At 27.6% G+C, this 20259-nt stretch overlaps 1 protein-coding gene across 6 annotated transcripts in view; it reads left to right on the top strand.

Annotated features, from left to right (window-relative positions):
* LOC123261367 (homeobox protein abdominal-A homolog) overlaps window positions 1–20259 on the top strand; it is a 226508-nt gene that overhangs the window by 56138 nt on the left and 150111 nt on the right. For 5 of the 6 annotated variants that reach the window (XR_006508674.1, XR_006508672.1, XR_006508670.1 and 2 more), the window contains one exon: window positions 10715–10757. The gene's annotated coding sequence lies outside the window, so the exon portion shown is untranslated. Of the gene's footprint in view, window positions 1–7545; window positions 7800–10714; window positions 10758–20259 lie in introns of those variants that run through there. The other variant, XR_006508669.1, reaches the window with a different exon arrangement.

Below are 20259 nucleotides of genomic sequence, written 5' to 3' on the forward strand. Positions count from 1 at the left end.
ACCGTCCATCTTACGACTTTAAATAAATTATATTATTTTTAAAAATTAAATTTCTTAAGTTTAATTAATTCTATTATTAATCTGGTGACGTTGGTGACCTGTGTGGTAAATTTTAATGATGAAGTTAGATGTCTTAGTTCATAGAATAACCATTCGTCAATCGAAATGAACTGACAGGATTTAATAGCAGTCTAATCACAAAGTTAAAGAATCTCCTTGCTATGTAGAATCACACATATAACAATTACAATGAAATTTGATGACATTCCCGAGGTGGCTCTGTTTTGTATCTGAAATCAAAAGGTACTGATCTTAAGTTGGATACTTTTATTTTAAATCTAGAAAAATAATTCTTTAGAGAAGTTGAATTTTGGTGAACAGCATATTTTACGTTTAAATAAACAAATAAAGAACATTAATAAATAAAAGTTTTAATTTTTTATTTGAAATTTTCTATACGATTGTTTTAGTTAAGATTCTTCATGAATCAAAGAATTATCTCAGTCCAAACAATTTATTATTTCCATGCTAAAATAATTTTGATTGTGGTCTCGTAAAATACATGTATTTATGTTTTTAATGAGAAATAATTTTTATGTAATTAACTTTTTGAGAATAATTAACTAAAATACTAATTAAAATCATACCTGATGCAAACATTGAAAATTAAATAATTATGTATTTTATAATTATCAATAATCAAATCATTAAATAAAAAAATTCTTAATAATGTTATTCACTTGTATTGCTTAATAATTTAAAATCTCTAAATGAAAATGATAATTATTCATAATTTGACAATTTCCCTATGCACAAAAAGAATTATACGGTAGCATCAATGATCTTTGTATTATAGTTTTTACAATTTATATGATGATCATTTTTATAATCATGCAATCGTAAAAATTACTATCCAGATGGTTACATTTACAACGAATGTTGATTCGAAATAGAATTTATTTATTTTTATTTTTTAAAAATGCACACTAAAAAAAAATTATTTGATTCAAGAAAAAAATTCTTAAACTAATAAAATAATTTTGAAGAGTTTCATAGTCTTGAATGAAGGCGATAAATTTTTAAATCAAGAAAAATTTTTCGGTTCAAGAATTATCTATTGAGTCAATTAAATTTTTTTTCTCAGAGTAAGTATTAATTTACTAATATGTATACATGACATTACTAATGAGTTAATTATTTCTAGTGGATATGTATTTTATACTATTCCAATTTTAATAGCTAATTGAGGGAGTTTAATATTCATAATTATTGCATATCTAATGGTCCTTAATATATAAATGCTAGATCTAACTACACTGATAAAAAATTTAACTTGACTCAAGAACAAGAATCTTGAACTAAGAACACCAATTTGAAGAAAATGAATTTCTTGAGCCAAAAAGAAAAATTCTTAAGTCAAGATTAAACCAAGAAAATATATCTTGACTCAAGAATTTTTCCTCTTGGCTCAAGAAATTCATTTTCTTTAAATTGGTGTTCTTGGTTCAAGATTCTTGCTCTTGAGTCAAGTTAAATTCTGTATCAGTGTACATTTGATAGTAAATTTAACCATCCAAATAGAAAACCTTACGATCACATTAATGTAAGAATTACCATCATATATAAACAATAAAAACTACAAGACAAAGATCGTTGACTCTATCATAAAATTCTCTTTGTGTAGAAAGTATTATGTAAGTTTCAACTTTAATTAGTAATTTATCTCAAATTAATCTTATAAATTCAATCTAGTCAAACAAACTCTATTACGAGAAACATCTGACCGAGTATATCAATTTATCCAGCTACTTATGAAAAGAAATTAATATCATGAGATTAGCAGAATTCTAGGAACTTAGTTGCGTTATGAACATTATTTCTAATGATTTAAGAAATTACAGCCTAGATTAATTCATCAATTGAACTTTTTCCAACCACAAATAACAATTGGCTGCTTTCTGAGATTATTATTCCGCTGTAACTTGAACTTGGTTGTCAAGCCTCCACTATTAAATATTAAATAAATACAAAAATGCCCTACTTTTACAGCACATTGTTTTGTACCGTTAAAAACAAATATCTAGCTCTTAGATAGTAAAAAAAAATCTAACCATTGCATATCGCAAAAACTCTAGTTCCGATTGTTTGAGATTGCCTTACTTCTAAAGTGCACAGCTTTGAAGTAAAAATAACTCGAATTTTGATGAGAATCGGTTCCGCTTTCACCGCAAACGCTTGACTTACTTTAACGGTTTCAGCTCAACCCTTTGAAATACATTTTCACCTAACGGGTGTTTTACCCTTTTCTATTATTGCTTACTTTCACTAGATCTTAAAGAAAGAGTTAAAAATATTTGCGAGTACTTGGTAGTGAAACTATTTTTATTTTGAAATGTATTTTGTCTCACCATGGTTGGAGCTGTATGGATATGTATATGTATATAAATGTATACATTTTGCTCATATTTATAGATAGTGCTAGCCAAAAGACAGATATTATCGTTAAACTTTATCTACACGACTAGAGTTTAAATGGTGTTTTTACCAAAAAATTTAACGCAACGTGTTTTATTTTAGTAAGATTTTAATTAAGATGAAAAAAAGTATAAAGTAGCTAACAGAATTCCGTTTAAAATCAGTAACCGACGGTGTTTGACGCACTTTAGACTTATCAAGTTGCTCTCAACAAAATATTATATTTCACGTTTTTAAAAAAATGTAATTTATAATTTACAATATCTCATAAATTTATTACACAAATTAGCAGTTAATTAAAAAAATTTATTTATTGTTTGAAAGTGAGAACCGCGTATTTTTGACCAGAAGAAATTAATAAATTAGGCTTTTCTGGAATTTTTTTTTTTATCTACTTTTACGAGATATTCGAAATAAAACTAACGAAAATATTAAAAAATAAATTTTTTAGTTTGAAGAAAATTAAAATCATTACTGAAACTTATCTACACAAGTATAGTGAGTTCTACATTTTTTGTAAATGAAAAAAGAAAATTTTTATACGTCTCTTATTTAATTTTAAAAAATTTTTACAAAAATTTTTTTTTAATCGAAAAATTAGCATTTTTGAAAATTTTGTTATCCAATTTTTCTATTTGTGAATTAAAAAACAGAAAAAACTTATGTTGATTCTATGACCAGAAATAAAATGGTTTCCACTTTCCAACAATTACCAAACATTTAATACCATTGTTATGGATTCTCAAAGTCACAAGTGAAATTTTTAATGATTTCAATAAAAATTTTTCTGTCTCTATTATTAAGCTTTTGTATTAAAAATTTTTATGTTTAATGTTTAACATTTTTGTGCGCTAATTTATTACAGTTTTGTTAAATCAGCATGCAAAAGTGATAAAAAAAATTCTGAAACAAACTTTTATGAAGCCGTGACAGAAAATGTTTTACTGTGTACGTTTACACAAGAATTAAAATATCAATAACATTAAAGGACTAAACATTTGTTTGTTGTAAAAATATTGATAACACAGTGTCATTTCGAAAAAAGTTTAATAATTTTTAAATCTGTAGAGTTTACCAATATTACAATCGTTTATGATTATAATATTAAATTAAAAGATTGATCGATTAATGGATCAGGTGTGCTTGTAGTTTCATCTAGATTAATTTTGCTGAAGCAAGTTAAAAAGTAATCCGATGTTACTTTAGCACTTTTGTAAAGTAAACACGTTCAAATTTTCATATTTGAAGGTAGATCACGTTTGGATAAAATGGCGTCTTAAATCCCAACGATATGAGCTTCAGCATGTCTTGTTTTTAACCAAAATAGATTTCTTAAACACACACACACACACACACACACACACACACACACACACACACACACACACACACACACACACACACACACACACACACACACACACACACACACACACACACCGTGTAAGCAACAGGCAGTTTAACAATAATTTTAAAATTTAAAGTTACATGACTTAAATTAGCCGAGATTCTTTCGTAGCAAGAAACTTGTATTATGCAAATAATGTACTCCATCGAGATTGTTGAATTTAAATGGAAAAATTACAGCAAGCAAATCTAAAGCTATTGTAATAGCTCTTTAGAAAAACGTACAGTGTGAAAAAAAAAATAAATTTTGTTTCATTATCAATATCGAGAGCTTATGAGTGAAACTAAAATGTACAAATAGGTGCACCTGTGTATGTGTGGTAGTAAGATTTGTGTCTTTAGGAATGCGAACGTCAAAATATCCGACGGACGAAATCACGAATCCGGGTAAATCCAACTGTCATATAAAACTGATACTGTCATACATACAAAGTACGTATATCAGTACTCTGTGTGAAATGTCAACAGATGAAAGAATAAGATCTACCAGGTGGACAAAAAGAAGGTCTTTAGGATATAGCTTTCGCTAGGACACTGCCAGCAAACCATACATATTGCTCTATATTTCCCAGGAGAACTAAGAGAGCAAAGCTCAATTTCAAGCCCGATATTACGACTGATATTACGAAAGAACATCGGAGTAAACACTCGGCTTCCATTTCGTCAGTTTCAAGGACTCGTTTGTATTTCTTTTGCTCGATACATATCATAGTAAAATGTAGAGTTTTTTTCACACTTTTTTTGCTACCAATATTATATGTTGGTATTTTACCACTCATGGTTTTCTTTGCTAGTTAATTATAATTTATAATTTATTTGGAACTTATTTTTACGGAATCAGTGTGCAAAAATGAATCTTCCCGTTAAATTGATGGATTGATAAAAATATTAACTTGAAAAAATTTTTCTTAGTTTAATAAAAAAGTTTATTGATTCAAAAAAAAATATTTGCTGTAGCTGAAAAAAACAATACGACTGTGAAGAAAATTTTCTTGACATAAGAACGTCGTTGGTAATTATAGATATATTTTTTGTCTGAAAAAATATTCGAGTGGATCAAATTAGTTTTTTTCGTCTTGATTCAAAATAATAGAATTTTTTAAAATGATTTTCTTGGTTCTAAATTTTTTCTCTTAAACCAAATAAATATTTTTTTTTTATCATATCTGCACCGAAAGTTGAAATTTTCTATCCTATTTTGCAGGAAGAAAGTGTGACTTTTACCTTATGGAAAATCATATGCAAACAAATGAACAGCTTGACATTTGCACTAACCTTCTCACAAAAACAAAAGTACAAAATTTAAACTTTTGGTTACAAATATGGTGAACAATAGTAAACGCGCCAGTAAAAAAAGTATGATAATCCCAATCCGCGTGTTTTTCACCCTCGGCTTCGGCTCGCGGGTTAGAATGTCCTACTTTCCTCCCTCGGCGCGTAATATACTATAACTGCAACGATAAAAAAGATTAAAAAGAATAAATTTAGAACCAATAATATTATTTTTAAGAACTTTACTGCCTCGAATCAAACAAAAATATTCTCGAACGAAGAAATTGTTTTTCATTTAAGTAAATTTTACTCAATTCAAGAAGGTCAATGCAAATCAACATGTTGAACATGGTTCAAGATATTTTCTCTTTAATCAAGTTAATCTTTTTATCAGTGTATAAGATAAAAGCTCAATACTTAAAGAATGACTAGGTAATTTTATTGATAATAAACGGTAAATATTCATGTGAATAATTATCAAGTAAAATGTATGGTTTATTGCTGCAATTAATCCATAAATAAACATTATTTAACGTTATTACGCAGATAAAATCGTCATTAAATACTTTGTAATTCATCATAAATTAATATTTATGACACTTGAAAGATAATAAATAAACAATATTTTGAAAACAAACTTATATTTTTTAGATAAAAGTTTACTATAGAGTGTACTGTCAGAGTGTATTTACAGTTGTAAAAAATAAGTATAAAACGGTGTTTATGAGAACATTTTCATAAGGATCGCACTTACCACGTCAATAAAATTTAGTTCAACTCATTAACGCGGTCATTTCAGACTATTTTGTTGTCGTTAACTTTCTGTTGAATTATTTCTGTTTTTATTATTAATGTTTTTCATCTTTCTCACGAAAATTTGAAATCAAGATTACTAATGTTTTTAATCTAAGTGGAAAAAAAAGTTTATTCATAAAAAATTAAGAGATAATAAAAATGGTTGTTCCTATTAACTTTACATTGATATAAAAAATAGAGTGCACATGATAATCGATAATCCTAGCTCATTTTTTATGGATTTCAGTGTTACTTATTGAAATGGTCTCGTTTAATTTAGATTATATTTATATAAAAAAATGTTAGCGTCACAAGTTACAATGAAAAAAATTAATGCTTAGCTTGTGATTATTCTGCAGTCTAGAATAATATTACATACGTATAACGAGGTTTACGTTTGCGACTGGACAAATTTAATTAAATTCGCTTTCAGTGTACTGATAAGAAATTACTTTTCGATCGAAGGCAAGTGGTTACCAACGGCAAGCAGGTTAATTATCAACTACCCACGCTTATATATGATTATTTAATATTGGTGTTATTGTGAAAAATATAAAAACACAACATATATATTCATAAAATTATTCGATTCAAGAAAAATATTTTTCAATTTTTTTAAATCAAGCAATTAATTCTGCAAAATTAATAAATTTAAACTCTTGGACATCCAGAAAATTTTTCATTCAAAAAATTTCAAAAATTCAACAGAGTAGTCGACTCATTTAAAATATTTTTAGACTAAAAAATGTAGGACTTGTGCTACTTTTTGTAATATCAAAAAATGTTGTAAATACTTTTAAAAAATTCGTTAAAGCAAAAATTTAGTTTTCTCAAAAAAAAAACGTTTACTTTTTTTACATTAGCTGATAACATTTTAATTTAAAAATCTATTACAAAACCCAAAAATACAAAGGTCTTAAAAAAAACTTTTTTTCTCAGATAAAAGATTTCATTAAGGTAAAAGTTCCAATAGATGATCACGTACCAGTATATGATCACTCCATGTATTTGTATATCTATATTCACAAATATAGGTATACAAATACATGGAGTGATCATATACTGGTACATGATCATATATTGGGGCTTTTACCTTATATCGACTAAAAATAATTTACTTTAAAATAAAGGGGCAATAGTTATCGATCATAGGTACGAGAATCTTTATCCAAAAATTGGCAAACCAAGAAAAAATCTTAAAAGAATGACTGATTATCTACAAAATAATTAAATTTGTTCAAAATAATTTTTTAAATTATTTAATATTTATTCTTGAATTAAATTAGTTTTTCTATCCGTGTATAAAATTGCTTATATTTTTACCAAATTTTTAACTGATGTCAAAACTTATCATATAATTATAATTATTTAGTCTAATAAAGATATAATTCTGAAGTCTGTGAAGTAGTGTGCTTCTAAAACTACAAAATAGGTTATCATTATCAATGATCATAGATAATAATTTCTTCAGCATAAATATAGTTGCCAATTAATTTAGCAGTAGTTATTTGCTTATCACTTCTGCATGTAGGCAGCAATATTGGTCCATCAGCACATTTATGCCATTTGACTTCAGCACAATAGTGGGAGGGTTTTTTCTAACCAGAAAGAAAAAATACTCTGTTCTTTATTCGATAAGCGACAACATAAAAGTCTATAACTAGCGTATCTGGTACATAGTAATAAAGCTCACACACGGTGCATGTACGTACCTGACTTATAAGAGGTTCGACAGAGCAACGAGTTGTGCAGTGCTTTGCTCGAACACCGCTGTTGAGCACTTCTTGGACTTGCGTTTTATCAACACCTTAAGATTTATATTTTGTTCTCTGGAATTCATTTTTTGCAGGGTAAGCTATTTATTGAATTAAATATTTTTAACTTATATATAAAAAATTATAAATTATAGTTTAAGTCAAGCACTACGAATTAAGATAGAAAATTACGTTCATAGTAAAAAATTTTGCGTCATTGCGTCAAAAAAATTGTGGGTTAAATTTACACGTACTGTGTTAAATATTTAATGCAACATTTTTTGACGCAATAACACAAAATTTTTTACTGTATGCTCCCTTAGAATTCAAGACAACTACACAGTATATAATGTTAAATGTTAATTCTCACAAATTTATACGAACTGTCCATGTTTTTTATTTTATCAGCTAAATTTTCGTGTTTATTCTGACTTACAAGCATAATATACTCTCAGTGTCTCATTTTCTTGACCCACAAATCATGAAAAAAAAAAAAAAAAAAAAAACCACACTACCATGCCGACCTAACGGTTCGCAATTTCATTTTTTTTTATTCCGGAGCTATTCTAACAACAGTTACGCTGGGAAAATATTTCAAGCGATCGTGATACTTGTTTTGCTTCATTTCTCTTGGCTCCTTCTAAGTTAATAGATTTAAAATGTATTGCAATAAGTTTCCTCTATTGCTTGAACTTTCTTGGCTGGCAATAACTTATATAATATCACAAAAAATCTGGAAAATAAAAAAAAATTTAATTAAGATTATTAGTTGAATTATATTAAAAATATTTCCACCAAAAATTTTAGACCTTAGTTAGCTAGTAAACTATTTAGTTAACATTAAATGTTTAATATATTTCAAAATTCCATTGAATTTCTTAACTCTCAATAATTTGAAATATAGGTATTAATTTTTTTTTTGAATCAGCAAATAATTTTTTTGTTTATTATTTTGAAAACTTGTTTCATATAAAGTTTGGAAAACATTATTTTATAGTGACGGTTATGTGGAAGTAGATATGTTGTTTAATAATTTTCATGCCAAACTAGTGGTAAAACGCGTCCAGTTATCCCTATACATGAGCAGACCTCCCAATTGCACCAATTTATTTTCATGTTTCTTCGTAGAATGGCTGATTCAGTATATATTTTTATTGCTTGATAACTTTACGGTGACAGTATACATATTTTCAACTTTTATATGTTTTTATCTTAAAAAAAAAAATCGTTTTTATTAAACATTATTGAAGAAAAAAATTAATTAATTAAGAAACATGGCTTTCATAGTTGACGTCTATGGCTTCAATAATGATGTATGGTCATTTTTATACTAATAAAAACATTAACTTGACTCTAGAGAAGAAATATTAGACCAAAAAAATTATTTTGGAAAATTTGTTTATTTTGAATCAAGAAAAAAAATTCTTAGTTCAATTAAAATTTATTTTCTTGGTCTTAAGAGCTTGTCCTAATTCAATTTGCTTTAATTTTTCAAATTGATCTTATTGGTTCAAGAGTTTTTTCTCTGAATTCAGTTAATTTTTCATCAATCAATTATGGAAATATCTTCAAATATTATTCTGATGTAGAAGAAAAACTGAAATTCATCAACTTCTAGCATACATCAATATGAAAAATACTGAGTATGCTGCAGAATTTCATTACCTGTCGTATTTATTTCGTTGTTTACGATTCAGCAAGATAGGGTGCAGGTGTAGGAAGTGTAGACTAGTTAATGTTCCGTATTATCATTACGGGCTATATGGTTCACTCTTAAATTTACAAAAGCTCATGCTAAAAAGCTCTTTTGTTATTTTTCGTCAATTTTTAATAATTTAAAATAACAATGAAAATCTTAACAAAAAATTTGCAAATTTATTTTAAACCATAAAATTTGTTTTTTCTTTGTTACACACAGTAAAAAATATTGTGTATTTATGTTAAATACGATCGGTGTTAAAATAACACAAAGTTTGTGTTAAAATACACAGAAAGAAAGGTTCACTTGAACCAAGAAAATATTTTTCTTCTGAATTATTTTCTTGGGCGAAAAAAAAATTTTTTTTTGACACAAGAAATTTCACTTATTCCAACAAAATTAATTCCTTGCTTTAAGAAATACGTATCTTGATCCAAGACAATTTATTTAATTGTAAGTCAAGAAAATTTTCTTGTTATGAGAAAATTTCTCTCTTGCTCCAAAAAATTAAGTTCTTGACAGAAGTAAATTTTCTTGTCTTGAGAAAATTTCTCTCTTGCTCCAAAAAATTAAATATCTTGATGTAAATTTCCATTAATATTTTTATTAACTAACATGTCTAATGGGAAGATCAAGTAATATTGAATCATTTTTTTTCATTCAATATGTATAATTGCGCTCTAAAATAATCTAAAATGGGTATCAAATATTCAAGAGAAAAATTTTCTCAAGGTAAGAAAAATAAAAAATAAAAATTGTATCAAGTATTTATGATAATTTGAATTAAGAAAAAGTTACTTCCACCAAGAATAAAATTTAAAGAAAAATTTTTACATCGGCCAAGACAACTTCGGTCTTCCTTCGGGCACCCGAAAATTTACTTGAGCCAAGAATTTTGTTCTCGAGTCAAGAAATATTTCTTTCTGTGTAGCATAAAGTGTGTTGAATTTCAACACAAATTTTGTGTCGACCGTATTTATCACAGAAATTGTGTTGATTTTAGACAATATTTTTTACTGTGTTAGAAGCGTTCAAAAATTAATTACTTTTCTTGAAAAATAAAAATCTGCATATTGATACAATTTTAAGCTTTACTCTGAAAATATCTTTTAATTTTTTTGATTTTAAAATCTGAGTAAATCTCGCAAACTGATTTAGGGTGATTAAAAAAATAGTTAACTGTCATTTAACTTTGATTAGAGTAAATTAATCAAAATTTGATTTTTAAATGAAAAAAAAAAGTTTTATTCTGTTTAATTTCAAAGCAAAGAAAGCGTCATTTTTATTCATGATTTTGAATTCTATGTTACAGATGTTGACTGAACATCTTTTAAAAATGGTTCGGCAATCAATGGGTAAGTTAATAATTAAATTATTAATAAAAAGTATTTATTTAAAATATTTTGAAATGTCATGATATAAAAAAACCCGAATCTGAACCCTGGGATCTACTTAACATATTTTTTCGATGTTTAAATTCCAAATAAAAAAATTGGGTTGACTTACACATTCACACAAACTTCGGTACGTCGATGGAAGTCGGAAGAGAGCTTCATCCTGATTGGTTACCCTTATATTTTCTCTCTGGGCTCTCGTTATCCCCGGAACGAACAAGTCCCATTGACATGAATAGAATAAAGTAGAAGAGTGCTCTGCCGTTGGGTTATAGAGCTTGGGTGGAGAAAATGATCCCGCTTCAGATGAGCAAGGAAGTGCGAAAGAATGTTAAGAGAATGACGGAAAAGGACAGATGCTGCGGGGATCACGGAAAATAGAAAGTTTGTCAGACGTGGGATAATAGAGAAAATGGAAAACACGCTTCTAAGTTATAAGTTGACATAGTTTCGCCTTTTATGAATCCACTTAACATCTTTTAGCATAACAAAGTATTATTTTTGAATTATTATTTTAATTTCAACTTTTATTAAATTTGTTTTACTGTCATTCCACTTTTTAAAACAGTAAAATAATTATTATGTTTATTCTTCATAGAATTGAAGTTATAAAAAAAAAATTTAAATATGCATGTATAATCTAAAAAATAATTTAAGAGTCTTCACTTGACCAATTGATTTATGTCTATAATCATCTTATCTTCAAGCCTTAAATAAATCTTTCGATAGTCGTAGGTTTAATTGAACCGAGTGAAGACACTCAAAAATTACCGTATGACGAAATCTTTTTTGACTGAAACAAATCATACACTCAAACATTTTCAGACTGTTATGAGCTTGAGTTACTTTATAAAAATTTATGCGTATGTTGAAACACTGTAGCTAACCAAAATAGGTCGCGGTATTATCGCCTGATTTAGATTTCTATTTATGCATTAAAGAATATAATTTTGAACATTCGACAATGTTAATAACAGCAAAATTTTTTCCGTTGTCTCGATTTAGACTTTGAATTTATTTTATAATGAAGTAAAAAATATAGACTTGTAGAAGATTTAATATGCAACATAGTTGACATTTATTTTTTTTCACGAAAATTTTCTTTATTAGATGCTATAAAAGTTGACTTAAAGGTCGAGTTGAATGTCACCACAGAAGTCGTTGCATCCATGTAATTTTAAATGCAAAAGATACGAGAGCTAATCATGATAATTACATAAATCTACATAGACATAAATGTTACATTCTTTTTTTGTATAAATGAGCACATTTCCGAATGAGATACCACAAAAATCCAGTTCATCTGAATAATTAAGAAAATATTTAATTAGTTCATTGCAATATTTAAATTCACTATCATTCATCATCACTAATGATAGTTTTTATTAATTTAAGGATATAATCTCTAACAAAACTTCAATTATTTATTTATTGGTTTATTTATTCAAATTTAAATGCCAAAGCAAAAAGCCAAATGGCAAAAATACAATAGAATATAATTAAAGTACATGTAAAACCATAAACATAGTCATTTTCAAAATGAAAGATTGTGACACAATATGACAGCACAAGAAAAAAGAAAAATATAAACAATCATAGATTAGAGCAGTGTAGTTTTAATTATTATTAAAACAAAAATATAATTATATTGACAGTAAAACTTTTCCTTAGCATAATATGACAGCTGCAAAAAACGTAGAATTCATATAAATGATTTTTTCTGTCAAAATATTTATAAAAAATAATCTGATAGATACCTCAGATTCATCTCGCCGTTTTGATCGAAATATATCGACACACGAAAGTTAACATGCGCACTTGCGCGCGTATTTTCAGACTGGAATATTTGTAAATACACTATTATAAATAGAGAAGGGATCCGATAATTGTACGGAGAACTTGAAGTATGTTCTTTGATGTCTAAGAAAAAATAATTCAAATTTTGTACGGGATGTTGGCCGTAAAAACTATTCAGCCATATCAAAGCAAATTTTAAGGGAGTTGGGAAAGAACGGATAGGGGAAAGGGGGGACCTACTCAGTGGGAATTTTTCCGTAATTGAAAAAATAATCAGACAGCCCAGACTGGGAATCGAACCCAGATCTCTCGGTTACGCGCCAAGGGCTCTACCAGTTAAGCTATCCGAGACAAGTACTGACTACTTTATTCAGTCACGTATATAATTAAAGAAAAAATAATTCAAATTTTGTACGGGATGTTGGCCGTAAGAACTATTCACATTAATAATTCTTTAATCAACAAAAATAATTTTTGACTTCAATTAAGAAAATTTTTGTTTTCCTAAATATTTCCTTAAAGCAACAAAATTGATTTTTCAATGAAGAATTTTTTCTTGCTATGTATCGATATTAATGTCAAATATATTTTTTGCTTAAAAATAATTAAACCAGATTAAATAGGACAATGCATATGCACTTAATTTTATGATCAAATGACATACCTCTTAATCTATTGGTAATGTAGTAAGCAAGCATAATCAAGACATGCAATGGTTTTTATTTACTTCTCTTTGAGTAGTTGATAAACAAAAAAATTTTTATTGCCGATTGTAAGGGAAAACTTTTTTTTTTTAATTTATAAAATTAATTGATCGTTTAGTTCTCAAGTGGAAAAACTATTTGCCTTATTTTAATATATTTGTGAACTCTTAATTTAGTCTGTAAAAAATGATGGAAAACTTTTAAGAATTTCTCTTTACAACTGAATGAATGGAAAACGACGATTTAATAGTTGATAGTTATATTTTTTAAATGTCAGAAGTATAAAATTAATAATTAGTACACGGAAAAAAAAAAAATATGGTAACGGTTCTCATAATTTAATGAAATTTTTTCCTATACCATTATAGGAATTGCGATTGTAAATTATTGGAGCAGTTCCTATAATTATGGGAATGCTACCCATAATTATGAAGCTGTTCCTATAATTATGAGAATGCTACTCATGATATTCAAGTAGGAATGGTTCCCATAATTTATAGAAATAGTTCTTATACCACTAAGGAAATGATTCCCATAATATATAGGAATGAACCATATATGATATAGGAATCATTCCCATAAATTATAGGAATCATTTCCATAATGGTACAGAATCCATTCCTATAATAGTACGGGAACTATTCCTATATCATTATGGGAACCATTCCCATAACGTATAGGAAAAATTCTTACTCCGTGTACTCATCAAATTTTTCAATTTGTGAAAATTGTCTCATTTTGAATTAGTAGAGTTTTTACTAATTGGAAAATTAAATCCCATAACTGAAAAAGTGATTGTTCTATTAATTTTGAAGTTATCTTGAATCTTCTCCTGACTTTTTAAATTAGTATAAATGAACTAATTTAAAAGTAAAGCCAATAGACTTGCTATATATTTAGTAGATTTATTTTATAACTATTAATTTTGATGTCATTTCTATACACTGATAAAAAATTAACTTAAATCAAGAGAAAAAATCTTGAACCAAGAAAATAATTTTGAAGAGTTTCATTGTCTTAAATCAAGACAGAAAATTCTTGAATCAATTGATTTTACTTAAGTAAATAAGCAAAAAATTTTACTTAAGTAAAATTTTCTTAAACCAAGATAAATTTCTTAATTTCAGAATTTTTCTACTCAAGTTGAGAAGATTGAGTTCTTCAAAATTGTTTTCTTGTTTTCCAAAAAATTATTTGCTCTAAAGAAACCTTTTCTTCCGTGTACATATATATACTTCGCTAAAGAATTTTTAACTTCCCACTAAGAAAATTGAAAATTTTCAAAAATCGGGAAGTTATTGGTTTTACCCCGTTTTTCGAAAATCGAGTTTTCATCAGATCTCGACGTTTTGAGGTCCTAGGAAGCTTCCCTGACTATTCCCGCGAGGGTGTCACTATGTCTGTATGTATGTGTGTGTGTGTGTGTGTGTGTGTGTGTGTGTGTGTGTGTGTGTGTGTGTGTGTGTGTGTGTGTGTGTGTGTGTGTGTGTGTGTGTGTGTGTGTGTGAGTATGTAAACCTCTTATAACTTTTGAACGGTTAAACCGATTTCATCGCGGTTGATGCCATTCGAAAGGGCTTGGCCAAACTTAGATTTAAAATACAATTTGGACTGATTCGGACCGATAGATTTCGAAAAATCTAAAAAAATCGGTCAAACTCGGTTGATTCGTTCGAGAGATATCGTACAGGAAAGAAAACCCAAAAAAGTGTTTTTTCGGAATTACTCCGAAATTTCTAGTTTGACCAATTGAAATTTAGAAATTCTTTATGAGGCTTAAAAAAACTGCGTAGAATGCCGCCAACTGCGTACAAATCGGTTTATTCATTCAAAAGTTATTGCGGTTTGAAAATTCAAAAAATAGTGTTCTATGAAACTTTTATCAGATTTTTGAGCTCTTTGAGCTCAAAAGTATAGAAAAGGTATCTTTTTGAGCTTGGAGAGCTCAAAACAACACATAGATTGTATTTTTGAGCTCTTCGAGCTCAAAAACTTCGTAGGTGCAATTTTAAGCGCCCAGGTATTAACGGAATTAGCGGGAAGTTGCAGGGATGGCCTTTAGGGTCAACCGTTTTCCTAATTTTTTTTTTCTGTATATTTCCTATTTCAATAAATGCAAATTTTACTAATCTAGCCTAAAGAATTAGAAAAAAAAATGTTACAAAAAAAGCTTTCAAATCATAACATATTTTCACAATTTCAAACCATAAAAATACCTAAATTTTTTAATAACTTGAGTAATTAATAATTCAAAATTTCCAATATTAAAGCCTTTGTTAATACAAAAAAAAATCTTATGAACTTTCTAATTAATTATTTTAAAAAATTATATATAAAAAAATATTAATATTACATAAATACAATTGATAATTCCGATACAGTTAATTGTTTTTGTTTTATTTTTAATTTGTCATAATAAAAAACAATTGATTGTCTAACTTTCTGAAATGTTTGTTTGAATATCACTGTTAAATACTTAAATTAAATTAAAGAAAAATATGAGTTAGTAGTTTCTCAAAACGTTTGACTGTCTAAAATACCTTTAACATAAAAAAATAAGCGGCACAACATACTAAGACAATACTTTTCCGTCTGAAGATTCGTGTACATTGATAGAGCACGTAACGCCATCTCTCGTGTCAGTGCGGACTCGATTTTTAGATCGGGTGTAATTTTTAAGGGGCTTAAGGGGTAAACCTGGAGGGGGATAATGGTCGAAAGTGGGATGGATCAGTCGAGACCTGTAGACTGTATTAGTCTTTCAGACTTGCATCGATTACCGTTGAACTTCCCCTCCGCCACTCAGCTCTCGGCTACTTCAGGGCCGGTTTCATTAGTATCGATCCTTTGCGTAGGTTACATTTTATAAATAATAATTTACCTCTTGAAAACTTTTTAATCTTGACAATAAATTACTGTTAGAGCTTTTGTTTACCAATTTATCACAATTCATTCATAAATGTAGAAACAATGAGCTGTTGATTAAAGAATCAATCACGTGGTAATAATTCTAAAAATACAACACTGTACAGAATTATAATTTTTCATCCATAATTCAACGTTGAATATTTTATGATAAAAATAGTTACGTATGCAAAAAAATGTGAGCTGTATTTTTAAAAATTCCGCAGAATGTTTGAATCCATAATTTCATACGTCTTTAAACTCTTTAAAGTATCGTTAAAAAATTAATGAGCAGCTTTATTGCATTTTTGACGGTTACTTATACGTATAATTTTCATTATAATCAAATGTTGCAGTTTAAAACTGTAGCAACCTAACAGATAATTGCTATTTTGAAATTTTTATGGTCTCAATAAACATTGCGCTTGAATAAATTTTTAACGAATCCAGACAAAGTAATAGTAAGCGCAAAAATATAAAATAAAACTAGTGATTTTAGATTATGGAGAGAATATAAAGATAAGCGTCAAATACCCAGCCACTTTATTATAGGTATCATCGTGTAACTCGTACATCATCACAGGGTTGAACGGATCTCTGATAGATGGCAGCAAAAGTCTCTTACTCTAGGGACTTCTGAACTTTACCTATTACCCATGTTTCCTTCGGAAAAAGGTATACTTCGGGAAAAAGTTTCAAAGCATAACAAATAAAAATCGTAATTAACTTTTTACCTACTGGCTTTGAAATTGAATTTAAAATACTTTTATTTTATAATTAGATTAAGCAGTTAGCTTCTAATTAAGCTTCTAATTAAACATTTATAAATTTGATAACTTTATGTCTATCTTCCCCTTTAATTAATGCTCACCTGAGTTTATTCGTAAATACTTGAGTTGAGACTTGAGAAACTTTTGAGTAAATTAAATCTAGGTATCTTTAATATCGATGGGGGCTCACTTCACCTGGGGGTAAAATTGTTGTTAATGGTATTCGAAGGTTTAAAAAAAAAAAAAAACAATTGTTTTGCAAAATATGAAAATTGGGGTGGTAGATAAAACTGGATATTCATTTTTTTTTGAGTCTATCAAAATATGTTAGTTTATCATTTTTAGAAAACTCTTTCTAAAAATAATATCGATTAAAAAACTTTCAAGAGTCGCTCATGATTTTAGAAAATTTTCAAGAATATAAAAATTGAATTTTCGATTATTCTTGATAATTTTTTTGTTGTTTTGAAAATCAAAAAAATCTTGAACTCTAAAAATAAATAAATAGACTCAAATTGTTCAGAATATCAATCATTTTATGTAAAAAATAATAAAATAGCAAAAAAGAAGATTGAAAACAAAAAATTGAGTTTTTGAAGATGTTTGAAATTTTAAGTGATCTCTAAAATTTTTTTGATCGAGCTAATTTCTGCAGACAACTCTCCAAACTTGGTAAACTATCAAATACTTCTGTGGAAAAGTCAAATAATTAATATTTGGTTTTTGCGCCTTTCTCATAATGTTAATCATAAGAAACTTTTGAATGAAAAAACTTGCGTCAATCTGCATAATTATGTAAGGGGCATCTATTCTAGTAATTTTATAAAAATTCAGTCGATTTTTATTGACATAAACCACGCAGTTATTAAAAACTAAATACAGGAAGCGTCTGTTATTTATAACTATGTTTTTAATAAACACATTACCTCAGAATTTTTTTATTTATAAAACCAATTTTGACAGCTGTGACTTGAATTATTTACACTAAAAGCCCACCGTCGGCTCTCTTTAGAATTATATTTTCGAGTATAGTTCAACCGTAAAGTTCACCAGAAAAGGACCGAGAAAAGACAAGTAGTCATGTGTTATTCGAAAAAAATATTTGACACGTTTCTACTGCTTACAAATTGCTACATATGCTCCATATTCGTACGCTAAATTTTTTTTTGTTCCAGCAGAAAACATTTATGCTAATTTTTTGAGAAAATCTTTTTCAGTCTCATTCAATATTATGAATACAGAATTTTAAGTAATACTATAAGAATTCTAAATTTTGTTTGTAACTATTCTTTTAACATACAAATTACCAATGGATCATATTTGTTGACTTTATATTAGCGTTTTAATCTTGATGAATTATCTTGTAGAGATATTGTTATTACTTATACTTTCTTGTTAACTTTATTCAAAAATTTCCTGAGTAATTCAAACAATCGATAGAATATATCAGGGAATCAAATCAAAATCTAGACTATGTTTCGGAGATAATACACATTATTTCAGTGGTGGAAGATAATAATATGTTATAATACTTTACAACAAATGAAATGCTCGTACAAGGTAAAAGTGTTGGTGAACGGGGTGAAAATATAATACGTAATTCAATAAAAGATTAACCCTATGCGCTCACGACTGTTCGCAATGTAATAATCCTGATTCAGAATTTTAATATTATGGATTATCTAATACTGAAATTAGCAGCCAACAGACCATTATTTAAAATTGTTTAAAAAAAAATTGGACTGAAAAAACTATGTCTAAAAAATTACGTGCATAGATTTTAAAAATTTTCACACATAAAATTAAAAAAAATTTGCTTACAATAATTTTATCATCAAAAAAGTTGTAAAAAAATATCATATGTCTGGTAATTTTAGTTCTTATTTTATCATGTTTATTATGAAGATAATTAGAAAGAATAATCACCATAAAAAAAACATTAATGATAATATAAAAAAATATATGGCGTTGCATGAGTCTTAAATTATTAATTTAAAATACAAAATAGAGTGAAATTTAATGAGTTTATTATCTGGATTTGTTCGTTCTTTAAAAACACAAACTTGCCGTGAGATAAATTTCAAGCACATTTTATTTGTATTTTCTTAAATATAAAAGTGAAGCAAAGAGGAAATAAAAAAAATATACAGAAGGGTATTGAGGGCGTATTCTTTCCGACGGTCTGACATATAAAGCGAGCACCTTTTCCCATGAGTAAACTTACAGTGTATGCCTAAACATTCGTATTCGTTGTAGTATATTTTTCTTTACTATATACATATAGATATACATATATTGTATAAAATATATAATACAGTCTCTTGTACACCCTCCGCATCCGCAAACGTATCAGCTTTTCAGAGTTTCTTTTTCATTCTCATCCTCATCCCGTGTATGCTATACCGTCGAATCGTTACGTCTGTTTCGTCAGATCTCTTCTCCACCCTAAATAAAAATGGACGAAGCCACCGAATAACTTATTCAATTCGTCAGACATCGTGAAAGGACGATATTCAACGTCATACCTCAGAAATTCTCGGATATTTCTTTTCTTCAATGCCACCCTAGACAAATCGAATTTTCCCAGATAAATTCCCTCTCAAGTGAAATGAAAATTCGAGAAGAAAATTTAATCAAAAAATAGACCAGTTACTTCTCGATATTGGAATTAGTTTTTGAATAATAAATTTTACGTCTTTCGATATCATAAGATTTGATGGTATGGCATGGTCATCAGAAAATTTTTTCACTTTAAATGTAGACGTCTAATAATTTTTTAAGATTCTTCCTAACAAATTACTGAAAAAACATTTTTTTTTTCAATTCCACATGAAGAAATTAAACAAATTTTGAAGTGCTCCTTTTAAAAAATATTTTTTCAGTCCTTATTTATTAAACAAAATGGTTAAAATTCTGTTGATATTAGAATCATTTTTTATTTACAAACATGTTTTCACTGTAAATTTACTAGACAACTCCGACAACCGTACTTGAAGTTTATTGTCTACTCTGTTAATTCTCTAGAATAAATTTGTACTTTTCCAGAATTTTCAAACAAAATTCAAATGATAATTCTTCAGCCTTATTATACATGTACGTATTCTGTATGAGAAGATTCATGTATAAACAAGCAATAGTTTACGTGCTAGGTCGTAGTAAGCTAAGCTCTTGTATATAGTCTTCAAATTTCTTACGCAAATTGTGAGTTAAAAAACATGACTACTGAAGTACATACTTTTAAAAATAAAAAGTCTTACCTCAATCGTTTAATAAATACCACATGTTACA

The sequence above is a fragment of the Cotesia glomerata genome, linkage group LG1 (genome assembly GCF_020080835.1).
Source record: "Cotesia glomerata isolate CgM1 linkage group LG1, MPM_Cglom_v2.3, whole genome shotgun sequence".
Lineage (NCBI taxonomy): Eukaryota > Metazoa > Arthropoda > Insecta > Hymenoptera > Braconidae > Cotesia > Cotesia glomerata.